The sequence below is a fragment of the Nannospalax galili genome, unplaced genomic scaffold (genome assembly GCF_000622305.1).
Source record: "Nannospalax galili isolate Female #2095 unplaced genomic scaffold, S.galili_v1.0 scaffold2736, whole genome shotgun sequence".
NCBI classification, from domain to species: Eukaryota; Metazoa; Chordata; class Mammalia; order Rodentia; family Spalacidae; genus Nannospalax; species Nannospalax galili.
Genome location: NW_008338401.1, coordinates 83,782 through 89,631, shown reverse-complemented (window position 1 = coordinate 89,631; position 5,850 = coordinate 83,782). Strand labels below are relative to the sequence as shown.

The 5,850-nt window shown below is 36.9% G+C and overlaps 1 pseudogene; it reads right to left on the bottom strand.

Annotated features, from left to right (window-relative positions):
- Positions 1–3,221: 3,221 nt before the first annotated feature.
- Positions 3,222–4,158, bottom strand: LOC103734237 (annotated as a pseudogene).
- Between the last annotated feature and the right edge of the window lie 1,692 nt (positions 4,159–5,850).

Genomic DNA, 5,850 nt, shown 5'->3' with positions numbered 1-5,850 from the left:
CGTTTCAGATCCTCACACGTTTCAGCAAGCACTCTAGCAACTGAGCCATCTACCATTTTTAAAATATATTTTTGCTGAGTTTTTTGGATTTAGTACATAATCATATTTAGCCCTCTTTCCAGACATGCCCCTCCCCATAGCCTGTCTACATGACTTATACGTTTTGTCATGTATGTTAAGGTCTATCCAGTCAAGTTTGTGCACCCAGATGCCACTCAGTGTATTCTCATTCACTGGAGCATGTTCAGCCTGTCTAGTGTTATTCCCTTAAAGATCAGCTCTCCCTCACCCAGCATTGGTGTCCCACTAAATTTTCTCCTTCCTGCTCTCTGTTTGAGCCACTCTCACTCTTTCAGGGTCTCTTGCTCAAGGCGCTATCAGGCAAACCACATAATATATTTTTATCTAAATTTTTCATTTTATATCTGGCGAAAGGAAGAGGGAAATGGAGAAACTTACAAAGAAGCGAACAGCTGACACCCGAACCCAGCTCTGCATGGCCCGCCTGGGCCTGCTGTTCCAGATCGCTTCGGTGCCTGCCCTTACATCTTGGGTCCGCAGTCTCACCCCAGGTGGGTAATTGCCTGGTCAGTAAATGCCCTGTACACGCAGATGAGATGACAGAGCCATATTACTTCCCACAGTTGTTGCAGGCTTCCATCCCAAGAGGGCGCCCAGAAGCCCCTCCCTCTGTGGCTAACTCTCTGCTGGCAAGTCTCCACAGTAGGCCCCGCTCCTTGGAGGAACCAGGTCCCTTGGACACAATTGGTCACTTGCTAACAGTTCCTCAACAAAGTTGTAACTTCCCCACCCTCTGATTTTTATTTCATTTTGTGTATTGTTGGAGCTATCAGTTTTTATTTTCATGGAAGTTAGGAATGAAGAGGAAAAGAAAATAGCATTTTAACCAACAGAGATGAAAGAACAATAGAGGATGAGAGAGGTTATGAGGTTGTGAGGATGTTTCAGCACCAAAGGACAGGATAAGAATATGTTGGGAGGGGCTGGAGAGCTGGCTCCACACTTAAGAACATTTGCTTCTCTTTTGAGTACCTACGTTTGGAAAAATCCAATGCTCTCTTCCAACCACCAAAGGCACTAGACATGAATGTATTGCACATGTATGCATATAGTTAAAACATTCAGGTACATAAAATAAAAATTATCCTGTGTTTTAAAGAAAATTTTGGAAGCAGAACCATTGTGAAATTTTAAGCAAAATATTGCCTTTATCTGATTTATACGTTAAGAAAATATTATTTCTACATCATTTTCTTCTTTTAATTAGAAAGCAGGTCACTATTGGCTTTCCCCAGGAATATATACACTTGCACTGGCAATTTTAACACTACCAGTCTGTTTTGCAAGTTCGTCAAATGGGAGAAGGTGTGGTTATTCACCTTTGACTGAGCACTTGATAAAACGGGCTTAGGAAGATGGCTTTAAGTTAGAGGCCAGCCCAGTCTGCATGGCTAATTTAGAGCTACCTAGTGAGACCCCGTGTCAAAAATATTTCTGTATATAACTACAGAAACGACAATAAATCAATTTGGTATTAGCAGAAGAGGTATATTTCCTCAGAGCTAAAACTACATGAATGAATTTGACCAAGTCTGAACAAAATAAACATAGAAAATAGAATCTTTAAGCTAGTAGAAATAAAAAATGGTTAAATGTCTTTAAGGAAATTTGGAGACAGGGATGGGGATAGTAAGGGTGTAAAGGGGGTGTGAAAATAGGGGAGATAATTTAAATAAGATCAAAATATTATGCCTGAAATTTGCAAAAGTTCAGTTAAAAAAAAGGATAGAAAAATACAAAAAAAGAAACTAATCTATTTTCTCATGCTATACCATTAACAGACTCCTCAAGCAGATGTCAGGAATTTAAATAATAGAATGTTACACTTGATTTTGATGTATGATGGAACAAATGAACCTGTTTTGGTTAGTCACTGTGGTAATGTTTTATTTCATAGATTAATTTCGAACCTCAAATTTACAGGTCCATAAAGCAATTGAGCAACTGATAGGTCTTCTCTGAAAGCTAGTTATTAAGGATAAATGGACTACTTAGCAATAAGACCCTCTTCATGTATGGCAAGAACATGACGAAGAGGCACCTGGTTGAGACAGACAAGTGACAGACACAGAAGTCATGTGCAAATCAACACAATCTATATTTTCGTACATGTTTGATCCAGTGTGATCCACACACTTGGTTGTGCCAGTGTTATTGATCAAAATCTTAATTGTTTTTGTACTTGCTTAAAGTTTATTATTCTTTACCAAATACGATAGCACTCAGAAGCATCAAAGAATGATAAAACATAATGAAAACTTAGACTTCCTTATAGTTATACATTACCAGCTGCTCATGAAATTATGTGTGAACACTGAAAACTTATGGACTTATTTTGTGTTAAAATCGTATCATATCTTGAGATAATCTTAATTCTTTATGTGTTTTCTAGTAGATGATGGGTACAGTCTCATTCATCTTCTATATTCTTATGCACTGTGGTTCAGAAAGTTAGGAGTAATATACAAAATATTAGAAAACAGCATTTTTTGTCCATAATATTCAAATGATGTTATAGTGCCATTTGTTGTGAAGGGAAAATTATGTTAAAATGAATGAATTTCAGGAAGATTCTATTTGATATTCAGAGCATAATGATTCCCTATGACTTCTCATAAAATATGACTCAATTTGAGGAGTTTATATTGATATTTACTTGTAATTACTTTGATGTGGTTACACGGCATTAAACTATTAAATCACCACATAAATTAAAATGCTATTCAACTTGCTCTTGTGAAAAGCAGTTTTAGATCTGGGTGAGTCCTCTGGATTCTATTCTCTTTATTAAGAGTGGGAGGTATAAGCTCACTCTGTAAGCATCATAGGCCTAGCCCTGCCTTTAAAGTCATGACCAAGTACCTAAATTTGGTTGTACTATAGTATGACATATTCATTTCACTCTACCTTCTTTCCTTGGGACAAGATAGCTGAATGGAATGTGAGATACCTGGGTTTTGGACAGATTATCAGGCCAGTGAGGACCAAGGATCCACCTATTTCAGTTTATCAGCACTGTTTAAATATGCTCTGCTATGCTTGGCTTCTGGCTTAGGATACAAGGGATCCAAGCTCAGGTCCTGATGTTTGCAAAGGAAGTGCTGTCACTCATGGTCCAGCACAGCCACTGTAATGCTTCATTATTGCTCAGAAACCAACACCAATCTCGTCCACAGTTTCCTGATGGCATTCTTCATTTCCTTGTTCCTAAATGTGTAAACCATAGGATTGAATAAGGGTGTCAGGACATTGACAAATATAAGTAAGTCTTTCTCAAAGAGGAATGCAGATGAAGGTCGTGCATATATTAATATGCATGGGATAAATAACAAAAAGAACAACAGTAATGTGGGAACCACAGGTGGAGAGAGCTTTACGTCTTCCTTCAGAGCTGTGGGCTCTCAGATTGAACAGGATGACAACATAGGAGACAAGCAACAAGGAGAAGATGATGATGCAGATAGCCCCACTGTTGGCAAACACAAAAAAGGCAAAAAGGCATATGTCCATGCAAGCAAGCTTCAGTAATGGGAACAAATCGCACATGTAATGATCAATAACATTCCTTCCACAGAAGGGTAGATGCAAAATGAAGAGAATCTGTATGATGGAGTGCAAAAAGCCCCCTGCCCAGGCCACTCCCATCAGAGTGCCACAGAGTCTCCTGTTCATGATGGAAGAATAGTGCAAGGGCTTGCAGATGGCCACGTAGCGGTCATAGGCCATGGCTGCCAGAACAATCATCTCTGCCCCAGCGAAGAAGTGGACAGCAAACAGCTGTGTTATACAACATTCAAATGAGATGGTCTTCCTCTCAGAGAGGAAGTCTACCATCATCTTGGGTGTGACAACAGAAGAAGTGAACGCATCCAGTAAGGACAGGAATGCCAAGAAGAAGTACATGGGGGAGCCCAGAAGTGCAGGACTGTAGGTGATGGTCACCACAATCATCATGTTACCCCCAATGGTTGCAAGGTAGACCAACAGAAATACAACAAATAGTATTTTCTCAACTTTCAGATTCTGTGAAAGCCCCAGGAGTATGAACTCTGTAACAAAGCTCTCATTTTGCATGATTCTCAAGAGGAAGATGACAGGAAAGTGGTTCGTGTAAATCTGCAATTATGAGAAAAAGTATGTTTCATATAATTTCTATAATTTATAACATTCATATAATGTTACCATCAACGTGTTAATGAATCCTTAATCACAATTTTTTGATTGATTTTATTAACATAGAAAACAGAATATTAGAAATATTTTGAAAGTTGTAATTGGATATCACAGATAATGGAGTTGTATACAAATTACTGAAATCTTTAAAATAGCAAAAATTTAAATATTGGAGAGGAAGTTAATTTTTTTGAAGTATCAGTTTTCATCAGTCTCTATTGGCTTCTTGAAGTGAAATATTAAAATGTATTTTGAAATTATATCTTAAATATGCACAAACACCATAATTTATTATTCATGTCTGCCTTCTGCAGGGAGTGAGGCTACGATCAATGTTCTGAGTGAATTATCAGAATACTGTCTAAATTGCAGTTGAAGCAGAGACAAAGGTTACTTTCAAAGCTCTTGAAACTCCTAAATTCTTTTAAAAATTTGTTTAAAAGTACAATATCTATTTTACATACAATTGACTTATTATTCACAAACAAAAAGCTCTGTAGGGAAATGTCTATAATTGCATGCGGTATGTATGTAGAACATGTTGAAAATTCACTTTAAATTCATCCTTTAAAAATTTGACCAGAACTTGCTGGGCGTGGTGGCCTGCACCTTTAATCCCAGGACACAGGAAGGAGAGGTAGGTGGATCTCTACAAGATCGAGGTGACCCTGGTTCACACTGTGACTTCCAGGTGGGCTGTGACTAGGGAGATCCTGTCAAAAAACAACCAACAAGAAAAAGACAAAAAAAATTGGACCAGAACTTTATGAAATGTGCTTTGTCCTGATGACTAAGTGAAATTCTGAAAAAAAAATGCAAGTGCTCATTATCAAACTCTTAGTCAACTGTATGTACCAAGGGTTATTACTCATATTTCATTGTTTGACAATTATGAATAGAGGTGGTAAGATTAAAACAAACAAATGATGATTAACTAGGGTTTTTAGAGATATTCTCTAACAGTCATGAGTCTCCAGGAATCAACATGATAAATAAGATTAAATTTTTCTTAGTTTGAACTACAGAGTGGAACTGTTCTTTCTAGTCCCTTCCCTCTTAAAAGTAGAGCATCACATTACTTTGTTAATGTGTGAAAGAAGAATCTTGTAAATCAGAGTAAATGATAACGAGTCAGAAGTCAATTAATCATTCACTTATGTATGAGAATTGGTCACAACACAGAGCTAAGAAGGGAAAGAACTCAAATATAATTTAGACTCAAGATTTAATTATTTGCTACTTATTTATATAAAGTGTACTTCTTTGAGATAATACTATTCTGAAAGATAAACATTTTGAAATTTATATGAATTTATTATAAAACATATTTATAAGAGCTTATCTTCGCATCCCTAAGAACTGCGAGGAGAGTCAAATTGAAAATGTCAAAATATTACTCATGATAACATGCCATTACAATTCTAGATGCAATTCATTCTACTGAACTCTGCTGACTTACCTACATAAAGCTTTTCTTGGAGTCCTCTGTGTAAATATTTCAGTTTTGAATTCACTTTCCCAGGACTTCACAGATTGAATATGTGTTTGGATACTTCTCATGTATATAAATGTAATGCATCTATAAAATATAATTTT